At 43.8% G+C, this 22,529-nt stretch overlaps 3 non-coding genes across 3 annotated transcripts; all 3 read left to right on the top strand.

Moving 5' to 3' along the window:
• The first annotated feature begins 15,164 nt into the window (after positions 1–15,164).
• TRNAS-GCU (transfer RNA serine (anticodon GCU)) lies at positions 15,165–15,246 on the top strand. The gene has a single exon. It is a non-coding gene; the product is annotated as a tRNA-Ser (tRNA).
• A 2,565-nt stretch (positions 15,247–17,811) lies between these two features.
• TRNAS-GCU (transfer RNA serine (anticodon GCU)) lies at positions 17,812–17,893 on the top strand. The gene has a single exon. It is a non-coding gene; the product is annotated as a tRNA-Ser (tRNA).
• Positions 17,894–20,456: 2,563 nt separating this feature from the next.
• TRNAS-GCU (transfer RNA serine (anticodon GCU)) lies at positions 20,457–20,538 on the top strand. The gene has a single exon. It is a non-coding gene; the product is annotated as a tRNA-Ser (tRNA).
• Positions 20,539–22,529: the final 1,991 nt, after the last annotated feature.

Below are 22,529 nucleotides of genomic sequence, written 5' to 3'. Positions count from 1 at the left end.
TGTGCCCACGGGGAGTGGCTACCAATGTATACGAAGACTAATGAAAGTTATTAATGCTGAATTAATTATGTACTGATGTTTTGAATTTGTATTAACATATTGTAGGAAGTTGGCTCTGTATGCACTATTTCAATGTAAGGAATTGAATGCACAGAGTCCAAGGGTTCCCCTTAGAGGTAAGATAGTCGCAAAAAGAGATAATACTAATGCTCTATTTTGTGGTAGTGTGGTCGAGCAGTAGGCTTATCAAAGGAGTAGTGTTAAGCATTTGTTGTACATACACACAGGCAATAAATGAGGAACACACACTCAGAGACAAATCCAGGCCAATAGGTTTCGTTATAGAAAAATATATTTTCTTAGTTTATTTTAAGAACAATTTTCACAGTTCCTGGGGGAGGTAAGTTATTGTTAGTTTTAGCAGGTAAGTAAATCACTTACAAGTCTCAGGTTTGGGTTCAAGGTAGCCCACCGTTGAGGGATCAGAGCAACCCCAAAGTTACCACACCAGCAGCTCAGGGCCGGTCAGGTGCAGAGGTCAAAGAGGTGCCCAAAACACATAGGCTTCAATGGAGAGAAGGGGGTGCCCTGGTTCCGGTCTGCCAGCAGGTAAGTACCCGCGTCTTCGGAGGGCAGACCAGGGGGGTTTTGTAAGGCACCGGGTTGGACACAAGTCAGCACAAAAAGTACGCCCTCAGCAGCGCGGGGGCGGCCGGGTGCAGTGTGTAAACAAGCGTCGGGTTCTCGGTAGGTTTCAATGAGAGACCAAGGGATCTCTTCAGCGGTGCAGGCAGGCAAGGGGGGAGCTCCTCGGGGTAGCCACCACCTGGTCAAGGGAGAGGGCCTCCTGGGGGTCACTCCTGCACAGAAGTTCCATTCCTTCAGGTGCTGGGGGCTGCGGGTGCAGGGTCTTTAGGTTCAGGCAGTCGTGGTCAGAGGGAGCCTCGGGATTCCCTCTGCAGGCGTCGCTGTGGAGGCTCAGGGGGGACAACTTTGGTTACTCGCGGTCTCGGAGTCGCCGGAGGGTCCTTCCTGAGGTGTTGGTTCTCCACCATCGAGTCGGGGTCGCCGGGTGCAGTGTTGCAAGTCTCACGCTTCTTGCGGGGATTTGCAGGGGTCTTTAAATCTGCTCCTCTGTAACAAAGTTGCAGTTCTTTTTGGAGCAGTGCCGCTGTCCTCGGGAGTTTCTGGTCTTTCTTGAAGCAGGGCAGTCCTCTGAGGATTCAGAGGTCGCTGGTCCTTGGGAAAGCGTCACTGGAGCAGGTTTCTTTGGGAAGGCAGGAGACAGGCCGGTAGGTCTGGGGCCAAAGCAGTTGGTGTCTTCTTTTCTTCCTCTGCAGGGGTCTTTCAGCTCAGCAGTCCTCTTCTTCTTGTAAGTTGCTGGAATCTAAATCTTTAGGTTCAGGGAAGCCCTTAAATACTAAACTTAAGGGCGTATTTAGGTCTGGGGGGTTAGTAGCCAATGGCTACTAGCCCTGAGGGTGGGTACACCCTCTTTGTGCCTCCTCCCAAGGGGAGGGGGTCACATCCCTAATCCTATTGGGGAATCCTCCATCTGCAAGATGGAGGATTTCTAAAAGTTAGAGTCACTTCAGCTCAGGACACCTTAGGGGCTGTCCTGACTGGCCAGTGACTCCTCCTTGTTATTCTCATTATTTCCTCTGGCCTTGCCGCCAAAAGTGGGGCCGTGGCCGGGGGGGGGGGGCGGGCAACTCCACTAGCTGGAGTGCCCTGCGGTGCTGGAACAAAGGGGGTAAGCCTTTGAGGCTCACCGCCAGGTGTTACAGCTCCTGCCTGGGGGAGGTGTTAGCATCTCCACCCAGTGCAGGCTTTGTTACTGGCCTCAGAATGACAAAGGCACTCTCCCCATGGGGCCAGCAACATGTCTCGGTTGTGGCAGGCTGCTGGAACCAGTCAGCCTACACAGATAGTCGGTTAAGGTTTCAGGGGGCACCTCTAAGGTGCCCTCTGGGGTGTATTTCACAATAAAATGGACACTGGCATCAGTGTGCATTTATTGTGCTGAGAAGTTTGATACCAAACTTCCCAGTTTTCAGTGTAGCCATTATGGTGCTGTGGAGTCCGTGTTTGACAGACTCCCAGACCATATACTCTTACAGTATGGCTACCCTGCACTTACAATGTCTAAGGTTTGGCTTAGACACTGTAGGGGCACAGTGCTCATGCACTGGTGCCCTCACCTATGGTATAGTGCACCCTGCCTTAGGGCTGTAAGGCCTACTAGAGGGGTGACTTATCTATACTGCATAGGCAGTGTGAGGTTGGCATGGCACCCTGAGGGGAGTGCCATGTCGACTCACTCGTTTTGTTCTCACCAGCACACACAAGCTGGCAAGCAGTGTGTCTGTGCTGAGTGAGGGGTCCCCAGGGTGGCATAAGATATGCTGCAGTCCTTAGAAACCTTCCCTGGCATCAGGGCCCTTGGTACCAGGGGTACCAGTTACAAGGGACTTACCTGGATGCCAGGGTGTGCCAATTGTGGAATCAAAAGTACAGGTTAGGGAAAGAACACTGGTGCTGGGGCCTGCTTAGCAGACCTCAGCACACTTTCAATTCAAAACATAGCATCAGCAAAGGCAAATAGTCAGGGGGTAACCATGCCAAGGAGGCATTTCCTTACACAACCCCCCCCCCCCAAACGAAAGAGGATGAGACTAACCTTTCCCAAGAGAGTCTTCATTTTCTAAGTGGAAGAACCTGGAAAGGCCATCTGCATTGGCATGGGCAGTCCCAGGTCTGTGTTCCACTATAAAGTCCATTCCCTGTAGGGAGATGGACCACCTCAACAGTTTTGGATTTTCACCTTTCATTTGCATCAGCCATCTGAGAGGTCTGTGGTCAGTCTGAACTAGGAAGTGAGTACCAAAGAGGTATGGTCTCAGCTTCTTCAGGGACCAAACCACAGCAAAGGCCTCCCTCTCAATGGCACTCCAACGCTGCTCCCTGGGGAGTAACCTCCTGCTAATGAAAGCAACAGGCTGGTCAAGGCCATCATCATTTGTTTGGGACAAAACTGCCCCTATCCCATGTTCAGAGGCATCTGTCTGCACAATGAACTGCTTGGAGTAATCTAGAGCTTTTAGAACTGGTGCTGTGCACATTGCTTGTTTCAGGGTGTCAAAGGCCTGTTGGCATTCTACAGTCCAGTTTACTTTCTTGGGCATTTTCTTGGAGGTGAGTTCTGTGAGGGCTGTCACAATGGATCCATATCCCTTCACAAACCTCCTATAGTACCCAGTAAAGCCAAGGAATGACCTGCCTTGAGTCTGGGTTTTTGGAACTGCCCAGTCCAGAATAGTCTGGATCTTAGGCTGGAGTGGCTGAACTTGGCCTCCACCTACAAGGTGTCCCAAGTAAACCACAGTTCCCAGCCCTATCTGGCATTTGTATGCCTTGATAGAGAGGCCTGCAGATTGCAGAGCCTTCATAACCTTCTTCAGGTGGACCAGGTGATCCTGCCAGTTGGAGCTAAAGACAGCAATATCGTCAAGATAAGCTGCACTGAAGGACTCCAAGCCAGCAAGGACTTGATTCACCAACCTTTGGAAGGTGGCAGGGGCATTCTTTAAACCAAAGGGCATAACAGTGAACTGATAATGCCCATCAGGTGTGGAGAATGCTGTCTTTTCTTTTGCTCCAGGGGCCATTTTGATTTGCCAGTACCCTGCTGTTAAGTCAAAGGTACTTAAGAATTTGGCAGCCCCTAATTTATCAATCAGCTCATCAGCTCTAGGAATGGGATGGGCATCTGTCTTGGTGACAGAGTTAAGTCCTCTGTAGTCCACACAAAACCTCATCTCTCTCTTTCCATCTTTGGTGTGAGGTTTGGGGACTAAGACCACTGGGCTAGCCCAGGGGCTGTCAGAGTACTCAATTACTCCCAATTCCAGCATCTTGTGGACTTCCACCTTGATGCTTTCCTTAACTTGATCAGACTGTCTGAATATTTTGTTTTTGACAGGCATGCTGTCTCCTGTGTCCACATCATGGGTACACAGGTGTGTCTGACCAGGGGTTAGGGAAAAGAGCTCAGCAAACTGTTGCAGGACCTTCCTACAGTCAGCTTGCTGTTGGCCAGAGAGGGTGTCTGAATAGATCACTCCATCTACTGAGCCATCATTAGGGTCTGATGACAGAAGATCAGGGAGAGGCTCACTCTCAGCTTCCTGATCTTCATCTGTTACCATTAACAGATTTACATCAGCCCTGTCATGGAAGAGCTTAAGGCGGTTCACATGGATCACCCTCTTGGGGCTCCTGCTTGTGCCCAGGTCTACCAGATAGGTGACCTGACTCTTCCTCTCTAGCACTGGGTAAGGGCCACTCCATTTGTCCTGAAGTGCCCTCTGAGCCACAGGATCCAAAACCCAGACTTTCTGCCCTGGTTGAAATTCAACCAGTGCAGCCTTTTGGTCATACCAACACTTCTGGAGCTGTTGGCTGGCCTCAAGGTTTTTGCTTGCCTTTTCCATGTACTCTGCCATCCTTGAGCGAAGGCCAAGTACATAGTCCACTATGTCTTGTTTAGGCTCATGAAGAGGTCTCTCCCAGCCTTCTTTCACAAGAGCTAGTGGTCCCCTTACAGGGTGACCAAACAGAAGTTCATAAGGGTGAGATCCCTCCTCCCTTCTGAGGCACCTCTCTGTAAGCGAAAAGCAGACATGGCAAGAGGACATCCCATCTCCTTTTGAGTTTTTCTGGGAGCCCCATGATCATGCCCTTTAATGTCTTGTTGAATCTCTCAACAAGGCCAATAGTTTGTGGATGATAGGGTGTAGTGAATTTATAAGTCACTCCACACTCATTCCACATGTGTTTCAGGTATGCTGACATGAAGTTGGTACCTCTGTCAGACACCACCTCCTTAGGGAAGCCCACTCTGGTAAAGATACCAATGAGGGCCTTGGCTACTGCAGGGGCAGTAGTCGACCTAAGGGGAATAGCTTCAGGATACCTAGTAGCATGATCCACTACTACTAGGATGTACATATTTCCTGAGGCTGTGGGATGTTCCAGTGGACCCACTATGTCCACACCCACTCTTTCAAAGGGGACCCCCACCACTGGAAGTGGAATGAGGGGGGCCTTTGGATGTCCACCTGTCTTACCACTGGCTTGACAGGTGGTACAGGAGGTGCAAAACTCCTTAACCTTCTGGGACATGTTGGGCCAGTAGAAGTGGTTGACTAACCTCTCCCACGTCTTGGTTTGTCCCAAATGCCCAGCAAGGGGAATATCATGGGCTAAGGTCAGAATAAACTCTCTGAACCCCTGAGGCACTACCACTCTCCTAGTGGCACCAGGTTTGGGATCTCTTGCCTCAGTGTACAGGAGTCCATCTTCCCAATAGACCCTATGTGTTCCATTTTTCTTGCCTTTGGACTCTTCAGCAGCTTTCTGCCTAAGGCCTTCAAGAGAGGGACAGGTTTCTTGTCCCTTACACAACTCTTCCCTTGAGGGTCCCCCTGGGCCCAAGAGCTCAACCTGATAAGGTTCCAGCTCCATAGGCTCAGTTCCCTCAGAGGGCAGAACTTCTTCCTGAGAAGAGAGGCTCTCTTTTTCTTGTTGTGTTGCAGCTGGTTTCCCAGCTGACTTTCTTTTTCTCTTGGTAGGCTGGGCCTTTCTTCCAGACTCCAGCTCTACTTTTTCACCCTGTGCCTTGCACTGTGCCCTTGTTTTGACACACACCAGTTCAGGGATACCCAGCATGGCTGCATGGGTTTTCAGTTCTACCTCAGCCCATGCTGAGGACTCCAGGTCATTTCCAAGCAAACAGTCTACTGGGATATTTGAGGAGACCACCACCTGTTTCAGGCCATTGACCCCTCCCCACTCTAAAGTTACCATTGCCATGGGATGTACTTTAGTTTGATTGTCAGCATTGGTGACTGGATAGGTTTGTCCAGTCAGGTATTGGCCAGGGGAAACCAGTTTCTCTGTCACCATAGTGACACTGGCACCTGTATCCCTCAGGCCCTCTACACTTGTCCCATTAATTAAGAGCTGCTGCCTGTATTTTTGCATGTTAGGGGGCCAGGCAGCCAGTGTGGCTAAATCCACTCCACCCTCAGAGACTAATGTAGCTTCAGTGTGACACCTGATTTGCTCTGGGCACACTGTTGATCCCACTTGGAGACTGGCAATTCCAGTTTTAGCTGGAGTGGAGTTAGAAGTGGTATCTTTCTTGGGACAGGCCTTGTCTCCAGTTTGGTGTCCAGACTGACTACAGCTACGACACCAGGCCTTTTTGGGATCAAAGTTTTTACCCTTGTACCCAGAATTGTTTTGTGAAGAGGCTCTGGGCCCACCCTCCTGTGCAGGTTTTTGGGGGCCTGTAGAAGACTCTTTACTATTTTTGTTTTTGGCTGTCTCACCACCCTTCCCCTGGGGAGGTTTTGTGACCCCTTTCTTTTGGTCACCCCCTGTGGAAGTTATGGACACCCTAGTCTTGACCCAATGGTCCGCCTTCTTTCCCAATTCTTGGGGAGAAATTGGTCCTAGGTCTACCAGATGCTGATGCAGTTTATCATTGAAACAATTACTTAATAGGTGTTCTTTCACAAATAAATTGTACAGCCCATCATAATTACTTACACCACTGCCTTGAATCCAACCATCTAGTGTTTTTACTGAGTGGTCTACAAAGTCAACCCAGGTCTGGCTCGAGGATTTTTGAGCCCCCCTGAATCTAATCCTCTACTCCTCAGTGGAGAATCCAAAGCCCTCAATCAGGGTACCCTTCATGAGGTCATAAGATTCTCCATCTTTTCCAGAGAGTCTGAGGAGTCTATCCCTACACTTTCCTGTGAACATTTCCCAAAGGAGAGCACCCCAGTGAGATTTGTTCACTTTTCTGGTTACACAAGCCCTCTCAAAAGCTGTGAACCATTTGGTGATGTCATCACCATCTTCATATTTAGTTACAATCCCTTTAGGGATTTTCAACATGTCAGGAGAATCTCTGACCCTATTTATGTTGTTGCCACCATTGATGGGTCCTAGGCCCATCTCTTGTCTTTCCCTTTCTATGGCTAGGATCTGTCTTTCCAAAGCCAATCTTTTGGCCATCCTGGCTAACTGGATGTCCTCTTCACTGGAGTTATCCTCAGTGATTTCAGAGAAGTTGGTCCCTCCTGTGAGGGAGCCAGCATCTCTGACTATTATGCTTGGAGTCAGGGCTTGAGAGGCCCTGTCTTCCCTAGATAGGACTGGTAGGGGGGAATCACCCTCCAAGTCACTATCATCATCCTCTGTGTTGCCATCCTCAGAGGGGTTGGCCTTTTGAAACTCTGCCAACAGCTCCTGGAGCTGTAGTTTGGAAGGTCTGGTGCCCATTACTATTTTCTTTATTTTACAGAGTGACCTTAGCTCCCTCATCTTAAGATGGAGGTAAGGTGTGGTGCCGAGTTCCACCACATTCATCTCTGCACTAGACATTATGCTTCTAAAAGTTGGAATACTTTTTAGGAATCTAAAAACTAGTTCTAGAATCTAATTCAAACTTTTACCAAACTTTTAAACTCTAAAAGAAATGCTAACCAGGATCTAACACAAGGCCCTAGCAGGTCTTTTAAGAATTTAGAAAAATTTCAAATTGCAAAAATCAATTTCTAATGGCAATTTTTGGAATTTGTCATGTGATCAGGTATTGGCTGAGTAGTCCAGCTAATGCAAAGTCTTGTACCCCACCGCTGATCCACCAATGTATAAAGTTGGCTCTGTATGCACTATTTCAAAGTAAGGAATTGTATGCACAGAGTCCAAGGGTTCCCCTTAGAGGTAAGATAGTGGCAAAAAGAGATAATACTAATGCTCTATTTTGTGGTAGTGTGGTCGAGCAGTAGGCTTATCAAAGGAGTAGTGTTAAGCATTTGTTGTACATACACACAGGCAATAAATGAGGAACACACACTCAGAGACAAATCCAGGCCAATAGGTTTTGTTATAGAAAAATATATTTTCTTAGTTTATTTTAAGAACCACAGGTTCAAATTCTACATGTAATATCTCATTTGAAAGGTATTGCAGGTAAGTACTTTAGGAACTTTGAATAATCACAGTAGCATATATAATTTTCTCACAAAACACAATAAGCTGTTTTAAAAGTGGACACAGTGCAATTTTCACAGTTCCTGGGGGAGGTAAGTTATTGTTAGTTTTAGCAGGTAAGTAAATCACTTACAAGTCTCAGGTTTGGGTCCAAGGTAGCCCACCGTTGGGGGTTCAGAGCAACCCCAAAGTTACCACACCAGCAGCTCAGGGCCGGTCAGGTGCAGAGGTCAAAGAGGTGCCCAAAACACATAGGCTTCAATGGAGAGAAGGGGGTGCCCTGGTTCCGGTCTGCCAGCAGGTAAGTACCCGCGTCTTCGGAGGGCAGACCAGGGGGGTTTTGTAGGGCACCGGGGGGGACACAAGTCAGCACAAAAAGTACACCCTCAGCAGCGCGGGGGCGGCCGGGTGCAGTGTGTAAACAAGCGTCGGGTTCTCGGTAGGTCTCAATGAGAGACCAAGGGATCTCTTCAGCGGTGCAGGCAGGCAAGGGGGGAGCTCCTCGGGGTAGCCACCACCTGGGCAAGGGAGAGGGACTCCTGGGGGTCACTCCTGCACAGAAGTTCCGTTCCTTCAGGTGCTGGGGGCTGCGGGTGCAGGGTCTTTTCCATCCGTCGGGACTTTAGGTTCAGGCAGTCGTGGTCAGGGGGAGCCTCGGGATTCCCTCTGCAGGCGTCGCTGTGGGGGCTCAGGGGGGACAACTTTGGTTACTCACGGTCTCGGAGTCGCCGGAGGGTCCTCCCTGAGGTGTTGGTTCTCCACCAGTCGAGTCGGGGTCGCCGGGTGCAGTGTTGCAAGTCTCACGCTTCTTGCGGGGATTTGCAGGGGTCTTTAAATCTGCTCCTCTGTAACAAAGTTGCAGTTCTTTTTGGAGCAGTGCCGCTGTCCTCGGGAGTTTCTGGTCTTTCTTGAAGCAGGGCAGTCCTCTGAGGATTCAGAGGTCGCTGGTCCTTGGGAAAGCGTCGCTGGAGCAGGTTTCTTTGGGAAGGCAGTAGACAGGCCGGTAGGTCTGGGGCCAAAGCAGTTGGTGTCTTCTTTTCTTCCTCTGCAGGGGTCTTTCAGCTCAGCAGTCCTCTTCTTCTTGTAAGTTGCAGGAATCTAAATCTTTAGGTTCAGGGAAGCCCTTAAATACTAAATTTAAGGGCGTATTTAGGTCTGGGGGGTTAGTAGCCAATGGCTACTAGCCCGGAGGGTGGGTACACCCTCTTTGTGCCTCCTCCCAAGGGGAGGGGGTCACATCCCTAATCCTATTGGGGAATCCTCCATCTGCAAGATGGAGGATTTCTCAAAGTTAGAGTCACTTCAGCTCAGGACACCTTAGGGGCTGTCCTGACTGGCCAGTGACTCCTCCTTGTTATTCTCATTATTTCCTCCGGCCTTGCCGCCAAAAGTGGGGCCGTGGCCGGGGGGGGCAGGCAATTCCACAAGCTGGAGTGCCCTGCGGTGCTGGAACAAAGGGGGTAAGCCTCCTGCCTGGGGGAGGTGCTAGCATCTCCACCCAGTGCAGGCTTTGTTACTGGCCTCAGAGTGACAAAGGCACTCTCCCCATGGGGCCAGCAACATGTCTTGGTTGTGGCAGGCTGCTGGATAGTCGGTTAAGGTTTTCAGGGGGCACCTCTAAGGTGCCCTCTGGGGTGTATTTCACAATAAAATGTACACTGGCATCAGTGTGCATTTATTGTGCTGAGAAGTTTGATACCAAACTTCCCAGTTTTCAGTGTAGCCATTATGGTGCTGTGGAGTCCGTGTTTGACAGACTCCCAGACCATATACTCTTATGGCTACCCTGCACTTACAATGTCTAAGGTTTGGCTTAGACACTGTAGGGGCACAGTGCTCATGCACTGGTGCCCTCACCTATGGTATAGTGCACCCTGCCTTAGGGCTGTAAGGCCTACTAGAGGGGTGACCTATCTATACTGCATAGGCAGTGTGAGGTTGGCATGGCACCCTGAGGGGAGTGCCATGTCGACTTACTCGTTTTGTCCTCAGCAGCACACACAAGCTGGCAAGCAGTGTTTCTGTGCTGAGTGAGGGGTCCCCAGGGTGGCATAAGATATGCTGCAGCCCTTAGAAACCTTCCCTGGCATCAGGGCCCTTGGTACCAGGGGTACCAGTTACAAGGGACTTACCTGGATGCCAGGGTGTGCCAATTGTGGAATCAAAAGAACAGGTTAGGGAAGGAACACTGGTGCTGGGGCCTGGTTAGCAGACCTCAGCACACTTTCAATTCAAAACATAGCATCAGCAAAGGCAAAAAGTCAGGGGGTAACCATGCCAAGGAGGCATTTCCTTACACATATCAAAATTTAAGTAATGTATTAGGAGTTTGTTCATTAAGCACTAGGCCTTAGTTTAGCAAGGGTCTGGGCCTACTTGCCTGGTCTCATATTAAACTGTGCAATGTGCTGTTTTCCTGAAGGACATGAAACTGTACTTTTCCAGAAGCTAGAGATGTGTGTAGCTCTAGTAAATTCTTTCTCATGGGATCCGACTTGCTCAAGGAGACATTCTTGCTGAATGCAACAGTGTAATTCGTAACAGGTGCAAGGCTGCATGGAGTAGGAGAAAACAATGGAACTACTGACTGGTGCGTAAAGTGTAACTTTTCTTACCTGACATTCCAACCGATGAAGACGTCAATAACATGGGCCAATCAACGACATGTGAACTGTGGTTTGTGGAAAATTCTGGTGAAATGCATAAGGAATTATTGGACAGACAGAACGATGCACCAATTATCATCCAATGAGGAATTAGGAGTAAATTAGACAGTTTTGATTTAACCACATGACTCGAGCAGAAATCAGCCATTTATTGGACATTCCACTCCAAGCCATTCTTTGCCATTCTACTGAGCCATTTAGGCCATTTCCTTTGAGACTTTGCCGTTTGTTCGTCCTGATACTCTAAACCACCCTTTACTTATTCCTTACCTGATACTCATATCTCCTCTATATGAGGGGAGTTCTTGTTCCTCAGCTATGCAATACAGAGGCTTTGCCCTGTCCTATCTTTGCTGATGGTGAAAACGACTGATGCCCTGAGGACAAAGACTGACGCTGTTTGCTGATCCGTTGGATGGGTAACTATCTGATGAAAATTGTAATTGTTGCCTTGCCTTTTCTTTCTCGGTACCAACTGCTCTTTGATAGAGGCCATAGTTAGATGTTTTCCAAATTTGTGTTTGCTAAATTGTTTTGCATGAAGCCCAACATGCTGATTCTAATTTGAGGTTAGTTAAGGTGTTCACTAAAATCTGACGCAAATAGACAAATTACTGAGTGCTTGCTTTTTTGAATCATGCACTACTGAGACTTTGCTAAGTTGGTTCTTATTAATGATGTGTTAATACTGAGTGAATATTCTCCATGCATTGATTAATTGCATTTCTAATTGCAAATCTGAAGAGTTACTAATGAGATGAATTGCCGATGAGATTAACAGAAATGACTTTAGATTGTAACTAATAGGGAAATAAGTATCCTAACACTTAACTAAATTGTTGTTTTTATTCATGACTGAAAGGTCATGGTGTGTTCACTTTATTGACTCTCATTAAAGGATATTGATTAGCATGATGATTAGTTATTGCGATTGTTGTTGAGATATTGATCCATTGATTTGTGATGCCAAAAGACATCTCGTACTGGGAAGTCCCAGAACGTAGTCCGAAAGGTTAATCGACCTAGGCGTGTCTCCTTGTAAGTTTACTTATCAAGGCCGTGATGCGCTATCACTAATAAAAAGTCATCTGATCTGTTGCTGCTGAGTCATCGTCAACGAAAACCACCAAGATATTACTTCAATGTGGTGTAATTACGACTGCCTCAGTTTTATGCGTTACGTGAGCAGTCGGACAGCAATTTATTTAGCGCAAAAATATTTCTTGTTGATGCACGTACGTTTTTAAACTGAAGTGTGAAAGCTGTAGCGGCAATACTCCCAGTTTAGGCGGTTTTATAAACTAAGTTTTACTTTCTCCTACTTAAAACGTTTTGCAGAACAATGCACATTAAATGGGAAGGCAGTTTTCCTTATTTGTGTACTATTTGCTGCCTAATGTTGACATGTAAGCACCCCAACAATGAATGACACCTAGAGACTCGAAAGCACCATACCAGTAAAATATTTGTATGAAATTGCACTTTAAATCCACGTACAACTGAAATAAAGCAATCTTAGCTCATTTGAGGGTAGTGTGACAGTAGATCACATATGGATAGAACACGTTTGGAATGTGTAATTTTCATGATTCCATTACATATCTGATATAAATTCAAGCTGAAGTAGGGAAGGACAACAAGGTCATTTAGAGCAAAGCTGAAGACAACAAGTTGCCATAACAATCTGTAAATATATGCTCTTTATTATGTGTGGACAACTATCACCTCATAGAACACATTTCGGCTACTATATTTTTTCCTCCTGAAAACTGACCTTTATGCGACAAGGTGGCTGAGTGGTTAAGGCAATGAACTGCTAATCCATTGTGCTCTGCATGTGTGGGTTTGAATCCCCCCCTTGTCGGTTTATTATTGTGTGTTTACTTTTTAATATGCGGTATGTCTGGTTTAACCCTATTTTATGTGAAAGTTAAATTACGTATCCCATGGTATTTCCGACAGTACAATGCCTCGGTTTGGAAACACCGCTCAGGTGAGCACTGTGCTTAGGCATTACTGTAAACAGCGCCGGCCGGGTTCTGTGCATGAATCACAAATTCTTTCCTCAGGCGGAGGGTTGTTAAGTTGAGGGACGTAGAAGTTTGCAATATATTGTGTAATGAAACTGCATCGAAAATGTGTTAATGTAGAAATAATGCACGCGTTTAAAATGTGCCCACGGGGAGTGGCTACCAATGTATACGAAGACTAATGAAAGTTATTAATGCTGAATTAATTATGTACTGATGTTTTGAACTTGTATTAACATATCAAAATTGGAGTTATGTATTAGGAGTTTGTACATTAAGCACTAGGCCTTAGTTTAGCGAGGGTCTGGGCCTACATGCCTGGTCTCATATTAAATTGTGTTTTTCTAACGTGCAATGTGCTGTTTTCCTGAAGGATACGAAACTGTACTTTTCCAGAAGCTAGAGATGTGTGTAGCTGTAGTAAATTCTTTCTAATGGGACCGGACTTGCTCAAGGAGACATTCTTGCTGAATGCAACAGTGTAATTCGTAACAGGTGCAAGGTTGCCTGGAGTAGGAGAAAACAATGGAACTACTGACTGGTGCGTAGAGTGTAACTTTTCTTACCTGACATTCCAACCGATGAAGAAGTCAATAACATGGGCCAATCAATGACATGTGAACTATGGTTTGTGGAAAATTCTGGTGAAATGCGTGAATAATTATTGGACAGAGATAACGATGCACAAATTATTATCCAACGAGGAATTAGGAGTAAATTTGACAGTTTTGATTAAACATATGACCTGAGCAGAAATCAGCTATTTATTGGACATTCCACTCCAACCCATCATTTGCCATTCTACTGAGCCATTTAGGCCATTTCCTTTGAGACTTTGCCGTTTGTTCGTCCTGATACTCTAAACCACCCTTTACTTATTCCTTACCTGATACTCATATCTCCTCTATATGAGGGGAGTTCTTGTTCCTCAGCTATGCAATACAGAGGCTTTGCCCTGTCCTATCTTTGCTGATGGTGAAAACGACTGATGGCCTGAGGACAAAGACTGACGCTGTTTGCTGATCCGTTGGATGGGTAACTATCTGATGAAAATTGTAATTGTCGGCTTGCCTTTTCTTTCTCGGTACCAACTGCTCTTTGATTGAGGCCATAGTTAGATGTTTTCCAAATTTGTGTTTGCTAAATTGTTTTGCATGAAGCCCAACATGCTGATTCTAATTTGAGGTTAGTTAAGGTGTTCACTAAAATCTGACGCAAATAGACAAATTACTGAGTTCTTGCTTTTTTGAATCATGCACTACTGAGACTTTGCTAAGTTGGTTCTTATTAATGATGTGTTAATACTGAGTGAATATTCTCCATGCATTGATTAATTGCATTTCTAATTGCAAATCTGAAGAGTTACTAATGAGATGAATTGCTGATGAGATTAACAGAAATGACTTTAGATTGTAACCAATAGGGAAATAAGTATCCTAACACTTAACTAAATTGGTGTTTTTATTCAGGACTGAAAGGTCCTGGTGTGTTCACTTTATTGACTCTCATTAAAGGTTATTGATTAGCATGATGATTAGTTATTGCGATTGTTGTTGAGATATTGATCCATTGATTTGTGATGCCAAAAGACATCTCGTACTGGGAAGTCCCTGAACGTAGTCCAAAAGGTTCATCGACCTAGGCGTGTCTCCTTGTAAGTTTACTTATCAAGGCCGTGATGCGCTATCACTAATAAAAAGTCATCTGATCTGTTGCTGCTGAGTCATCATCAATGAAAACCACCAAGATATAACTTCAATGTGGTGTAATTACGACTGCCTCAGTTTTATGCGTTACGTGAGCAGTCGGACAGCAATTTATTTAGCGCAAAAATATTTCTTGTTGATGCACGTACGTTTTTAAACTGAAGTGTCAAAGCTGTAGCGGCAATACTCCCAGTTTAGGCGGTTTTATGAACTAAGTTTTACTTTCTCCTACTTAAAATGTTTTGCAGAACAATGCACATTAAATGGGAAGGCAGTTTCACTTCTTTGTAAACTATTTGCTGCCTAATGTTGACATGTAAGCACCCCAACAATGAATGACAGCTAGAGACTCGAAAGCACCATACCAGTAAAATATTTGTATGAAATTGCACTTTAAATCCACGTACAACTGAAATAAAGCAATCTTAGCTCATTTGAGGGTAGTGTGACAGTAGATCACATATGGATAGAACACGTTTGGAATGTGTAATTTTCATGATTCCATTACATATATCATATAAATTCAAGCTGAAGTAGGGAAGGACAACAAGGTCATTTAGAGCAAAGCTGAAGACAACAAGTTGCCATAACAATCTGTAAATATATGCTCTTTATTATGTGTGGACAACTATCACCTCATAGAACACATTTCGGCTACTATATTTTTTCCTCCTGAAAGCTGACCTTTACACGATAAGGTGGCCGAGTGGTTAAGGCGATGGACTGCTAATCCTTTGTGCTCTGCATGTGTGGGTTCAAATCCCACCCTTGTCGGTTTATTATTGTGTGTTTACTTTTTAATATGCGGTATGTCTGGTTTAACCCTATTTTATGTGAAAGTTAAATTACGTATCCCATGGTATTTCGGACAGTACAATGCCTCGGTTTGGAAACACCGCTCAGGTGAGCACTGTGCTTAGGCATTACTGTAAACAGCGCCGGCCGGGTTCTGTGCATGAATCACAAATTCTTTCCTCAGGCGGAGGGTTGTTAAGTTGGGGGACGTAGAAGTTTGCAATATATTGTATAATGAAACTGCATGGAAAATGTGTTAATGTAGAAATAATGCACACGTTTAAAATGTGCCCACGGGGAGTGGCTACCAATGTATACGAAGACTAATGAAAGTTATTAATGCTGAATTAATTATGTACTGATGTTTTGAACTTGTATTAACATATCAAAATTGGAGTTATGTATTAGGAGTTTGTACATTAAGCACTAGGCCTTAGTTTAGCGAGGGTCTGGGCCTACATGCCTGGTCTCATATTAAACTGTGTTTTTCTAACGTGCAATGTGCTGTTTTCCCGAAGGACACGAAACTGTACTTTTCCAGAAGCTAGAGATGTGTGTAGCTGTAGTAAATTCTTTCTCATGGGACCCGACTTGCTCAAGGAGACATTCTTGCTGAATGCAACAGTGTAATTCGTAACAGGTGCAAGGTTGCCTGGAGTAGGAGAAAACAATGGAACTACTGACTGGTGCGTAAAGTGTAACTTTTCTTACCTGACATTCCAACCGATGAAGACATCAATAACATGGGCCAATCAACGACATGTGATCTATGGTTTGTGGAAAATTCTGGAGAAATGCGTGAATAATTATTGGACAGAGATAACGATGCACAAATTATTATCCAACGAGGAATTAGGAGTAAATTAGACCGTTTTGATTTAACCATATGAACTGAGCAGAAATCAGCTATTTATTGGACATTCCACTCCAACCCATTCTTTGCCATTCTACTGAGCCATTTAGGCCATTTCCTTTGAGGCTTTGCCGTTTGTTCGTCCTGATACTCTAAACCACCCTTTCCTTATTCCTTACCTGATACTCATATCTCCTCTATATGAGGGGAGTTCTTGTTCCTCAGCTATGCAATACAGAGGCTTTGCCCTCTCCTATCTTTGCTGATGGTGAAAACGACTGATGCCCTGAGGACAAAGACTGACGCTGTTTGCTGATCCGTTGGATGGGTAACTATCTGATGAAAATTGTAATTATCGGCTTGCCTTTTCTTTCTCAGTACCAACTGCTCTTTAATAGAGGCCATAGTTAGATGTTTTCCAAATTTGTGTTTGCTAAATTGTTTTGCATGAAGCCCAACATGCTGATTCTAATTTGAGGTTAGTTAAGGTGTTCACTAAAATCTGACGCAAATAGACAAATTACTGAGTTCTTGCTTTTTTGAATCACGCACTACTGAGACTTTGCTAAGTTGGTTCTTATTAATGATGTGTTAATACTGAGTGAATATTCTCCATGCATTGATTAATTGCATTTCTAATTGCAAATCTGAAGAGTTACTAATGAGATGAATTGCCGATGAGATTAACAGAAATGACTTTAGATTGTAACCAATAGGGAAATAAGTATCCTAACACTTAACTAAATTGGTGTTTTTATTCATGACTGAAAGGTCATGGTGTGTTCACTTTATTGACTCTCATTAAAGGTTATTGATTAGCATGATGATTAGTTATTGCGATTGTTGTTGAGATATTGATCCATTGATTTGTGATGCCAAAAGACATCTCGTACTGGGAAGTCCCCGAACGTAGTCCAAAAGGTTCATCGACCTAGGCGTGTCTCCTTGTAAGTTTACTTATCAAGGCCGTGATGCGCTATCACTAATAAAAAGTCATCTGATCTGTTGCGGCTGAGTCATCGTCAACGAAAACCACCAAGATATTACTTCAATGTGGTGTAATTACGACTGCCTGAGTTTTATGCGTTACGTGAGCAGTCGGACAGCAATTTATTTAGCTCAAAAATATTTCTTGTTGATGCACGTACGTTTTTAAACTGAAGTGTCAAAGCTGTAGCGGCAATACTCCCAGTTTAGGCGGTTTTATAAACTAAGTTTTACTTTCTTCCACTTAAAACGTTTTGCAGAACAATGCACATTAAATGGGAAGGCAGTTTTCCTTATTTGTGTACTATTTGCTGCCTAATGTTGACATGTAAGCACCCCAACAATGAATGACACCTAGAGACTCGAAAGCACCATACCAGTAAAATATTTGTATGAAATTGCACTTTAAATCCACGTACAACTGAAATAAAGCAATCTTAGCTCATTTGAGGGTAGTGTGACAGTAGATCACCTATGGATGGAACACGTTTGGAATGTATAATTTTCATGATTCCATTACATATATGATATAAATTCAAGCTGAAGTAGGGAAGGACAACAAGGTCATTTAGAGCAAAGCTGAAGACAACAAGTTGCCATAACAATCTGTAAATATATGCTCTTTATTATGTGTGGACAACTATCACCTCATAGAACACATTTCGGCTACTATATTTTTTCCTCCTGAAAGCTGACCTTTACACGATAAGGTGGCCGAGTGGTTAAGGCGATGGACTGCTAATCCTTTGTGCTCTGCATGTGTGGGTTCAAATCCCACCCTTGACGGTTTATTATTGTGTGTTTACTTTTTAATATGCGGTATGTCTGGTTTAACCCTATTTTATGTGAAAGTTAAATTACGTATCCCATGGTATTTCGGACAGTACAATGCCTCGGTTTGGAAACACCGCTCAGGTGAGCACTGTGCTTAGGCATTACTGTAAACAGCGCCGGCCGGGTTCTGTGCATGAATCACAAATTCTTTCCTCAGGCGGAGGGTTGTTAAGTTGGGGGACGTAGAAGTTTGCAATATATTGTGTAATGAAACTGCATGAAAATGTGTTAATGTAGAAATAATGCACACGTTTAAAATGTGCCCACGGGGAGTGGCTACCAATGTATACGAAGACTAATGAAAGTTATTAATGCTGAATTAATTATGTACTGATGTTTTGAACTTGTATTAACATATCAAAATTGGAGTTATGTATTAGGAGTTTGTACATTAAGCACTAGGCCTTAGTTTAGCGAGGGTCTGGGCCTACATGCCTGGTCTCATATTAAACTGTGTTTTTCTAACGTGCAATGTGCTGTTTTCCCGAAGGACACGAAACTGTACTTTTCCAGAAGCTAGAGATGTGTGTAGCTGTAGTAAATTCTTTCTCATGGGACCCGACTTGCTCAAGGAGACATTCTTGCTGAATGCAACAGTGTAATTCGTAACAGGTGCAAGGTTGCCTGGAGTAGGAGAAAACAATGGAACTACTGACTGGTGCGTAAAGTGTAACTTTTCTTACCTGACATTCCAACCGATGAAGACGTCAATAACATGGGCCAATCAACGACATGTGAACTATGGTTTGTGGAAAATTCTGGTGAAATGCGTGAATAATTATTGGACAGAGATAACGATGCACAAATTATTATCCAACGAGGAATTAGGAGTACATTAGACAGTTTTGATTAAACATATGACCTGAGCAGAAATCAGCTATTTATTGGACATTCCACTCCAACCCATTCTTTGCCATTCTACTGAGCCATTTAGGCCATTTCCTTTGAGACTTTGCCGTTTGTTCGTCCTGATACTCTAAACCACCCTTTACTTATTCCTTACCTGATACTCATATCTCCTCTATATGAGGGGAGTTCTTGTTCCTCAGCTATGCAATACAGAGGCTTTGCCCTGTCCTATCTTTGCTGATGGTGAAAACGACTGATGCCCTGAGGACAAAGACTGACGCTGTTTGCTGATCCGTTGGATGGGTAACTATCTGATGAAAATTTTAATTGTCGGCTTGCCTTTTCTTTCTCGGTACCAACTGCTCTTTGATAGAGGCCATAGTTAGATGTTTTCCAAATTTGTGTTTGCTAAATTGTTTTGCATGAAGCCCAACATGCTGATTCTAATTTGAGGTTAGTTAAGGTGTTCACTAAAATCTGACGCAAATAGACAAATTACTGAGTTCTTGCTTTTTTGAATCATGCACTACTGAGACTTTGCTAAGTTGGTTCTTATTAATGATGTGTTAATACTGAGTGAATATTCTCCATGCATTGATTAATTGCATTTCTAATTGCAAATCTGAAGAGTTACTAATGAGATGAATTGCTGATGAGATTAACAGAAATGACTTTAGATTGTAACCAATAGGGAAATAAGTATCCTAACACTTAACTAAATTGGTGTTTTTATTCAGGACTGAAAGGTCCTGGTGTGTTCACTTTATTGACTCTCATTAAAGGTTATTGATTAGCATGATGATTAGTTATTGCGATTGTTGTTGAGATATTGATCCATTGATTTGTGATGCCAAAAGACATCTCGTACTGGGAAGTCCCTGAACGTAGTCCAAAAGGTTCATCGACCTAGGCGTGTCTCCTTGTAAGTTTACTTATCAAGGCTGTGATGCGCTATCACTAATAAAAAGTCATCTGATCTGTTGCTGCTGAGTCATCATCAATGAAAACCACCAAGATATAACTTCAATGTGGTGTAATTACGACTGCCTCAGTTTTATGCGTTACGTGAGCAGTCGGACAGCAATTTATTTAGCGCAAAAATATTTCTTGTTGATGCACGTACGTTTTTAAACTGAAGTGTCAAAGCTGTAGCGGCAATACTCCCAGTTTAGGCGGTTTTATGAACTAAGTTTTACTTTCTCCTACTTAAAATGTTTTGCAGAACAATGCACATTAAATGGGAAGGCAGTTTCACTTCTTTGTAAACTATTTGCTGCCTAATGTTGACATGTAAGCACCCCAACAATGAATGACACCTAGAGACTTGAAAGCACCATACCAGTAAAATATTTGTATGAAATTGCACTTTAAATCCACGTACAACTGAAATAAAGCAATCTTAGCTCATTTGAGGGTAGTGTGACAGTAGATCACATATGGATAGAACACGTTTGGAATGTGTAATTTTCATGATTCCATTACATATATCATATAAATTAAAGCTGAAGTAGGGAAGGACAACAAGGTCATTTAGAGCAAAGCTGAAGACAACAAGTTGCCATAACAATCTGTAAATATATGCTCTTTATTATGTGTGGACAACTATCACCTCATAGAACACATTTCGGCTACTATATTTTTTCCTCCTGAAAGCTGACCTTTACACGATAAGGTGGCCGAGTGGTTAAGGCGATGGACTGCTAATCCTTTGTGCTCTGCATGTGTGGGTTCAAATCCCACCCTTGTCGGTTTATTATTGTGTGTTTACTTTTTAATATGCGGTATGTCTGGTTTAACCCTATTTTATGTGAAAGTTAAATTACGTATCCCATGGTATTTCGGACAGTACAATGCCTCGGTTTGGAAACACCGCTCAGGTGAGCACTGTGCTTAGGCATTACTGTAAACAGCGCCGGCCGGGTTCTGTGCATGAATCACAAATTCTTTCCTCAGGCGGAGGGTTGTTAAGTTGGGGGACGTAGAAGTTTGCAATATATTGTATAATGAAACTGCATGGAAAATGTGTTAATGTAGAAATAATGCACACGTTTAAAATGTGCCCACGGGGAGTGGCTACCAATGTATACGAAGACTAATGAAAGTTATTAATGCTGAATTAATTATGTACTGATGTTTTGAACTTGTATTCACATATCAAAATTGGAGTTATGTATTAGGAGTTTGTACATTAAGCACTAGGCCTTAGTTTAGCGAGGGTCTGGGCCTACATGCCTGGTCTCATATTAAACTGTGTTTTTCTAACGTGCAATGTGCTGTTTTCCCGAAGGACACGAAACTGTACTTTTCCAGAAGCTAGAGATGTGTGTAGCTGTAGTAAATTCTTTCTCATGGGACCCGACTTGCTCAAGGAGACATTCTTGCTGAATGCAACAGTGGAATTCGTAACAGGTGCAAGGTTGCCTGGAGTAGGAGAAAACAATGGAACTACTGACTGGTGCGTAAAGTGTAACTTTTCTTACCTGACATTCCAACCGATGAAGACATCAATAACATGGGCCAATCAACGACATGTGATCTATGGTTTGTGGAAAATTCTGGAGAAATGCGTGAATAATTATTGGACAGAGATAACGATGCACAAATTATTATCCAACGAGGAATTAGGAGTAAATTAGACCGTTTTGATTTAACCATATGAACTGAGCAGAAATCAGCTATTTATTGGACATTCCACTCCAACCCATTCTTTGCCATTCTACTGAGCCATTTAGGCCATTTCCTTTGAGGCTTTGCCGTTTGTTCGTCCTGATACTCTAAACCACCCTTTCCTTATTCCTTACCTGATACTCATATCTCCTCTATATGAGGGGAGTTCTTGTTCCTCAGCTATGCAATACAGAGGCTTTGCCCTCTCCTATCTTTGCTGATGGTGAAAACGACTGATGCCCTGAGGACAAAGACTGACGCTGTTTGCTGATCCGTTGGATGGGTAACTATCTGATGAAAATTGTAATTGTCGGCTTGCCTTTTCTTTCTCAGTACCAACTGCTCTTTAATAGAGGCCATAGTTAGATGTTTTCCAAATTTGTGTTTGCTAAATTGTTTTGCATGAAGCCCAACATGCTGATTCTAATTTGAGGTTAGTTAAGGTGTTCACTAAAATCTGACGCAAATAGACAAATTACTGAGTTCTTGCTTTTTTGAATCACGCACTACTGAGACTTTGCTAAGTTGGTTCTTATTAATGATGTGTTAATACTGAGTGAATATTCTCCATGCATTGATTAATTGCATTTCTAATTGCAAATCTGAAGAGTTACTAATGAGATGAATTGCCGATGAGATTAACAGAAATGACTTTAGATTGTAACCAATAGGGAAATAAGTATCCTAACACTTAACTAAATTGGTGTTTTATTCATGACTGAAAGTCATGGTGTGTTCACTTTATTGACTCTCATTAAAGGTTATTGATTAGCATGATGATTAGTTATTGCGATTGTTGTTGAGATATTGATCCATTGATTTGTGATGCCAAAAGACATCTCGTACTGGGAAGTCCCCGAACGTAGTCCAAAAGGTTCATCGACCTAGGCGTGTCTCCTTGTAAGTTTACTTATCAAGGCCGTGATGCGCTATCACTAATAAAAAGTCATCTGATCTGTTGCTGCTGAGTCATCGTCAACGAAAACCACCAAGATATTACTTCAATGTGGTGTAATTACGACTGCCTGAGTTTTATGCGTTACGTGAGCAGTCGGACAGCAATTTATTTAGC

Source organism: Pleurodeles waltl, chromosome 12 (assembly GCF_031143425.1).
Source record: "Pleurodeles waltl isolate 20211129_DDA chromosome 12, aPleWal1.hap1.20221129, whole genome shotgun sequence".
NCBI lineage: Eukaryota > Metazoa > Chordata > Amphibia > Caudata > Salamandridae > Pleurodeles > Pleurodeles waltl.
Note: the sequence above shows the minus strand (reverse complement) of the source record. Positions and strands in the feature narration are given on the sequence as shown.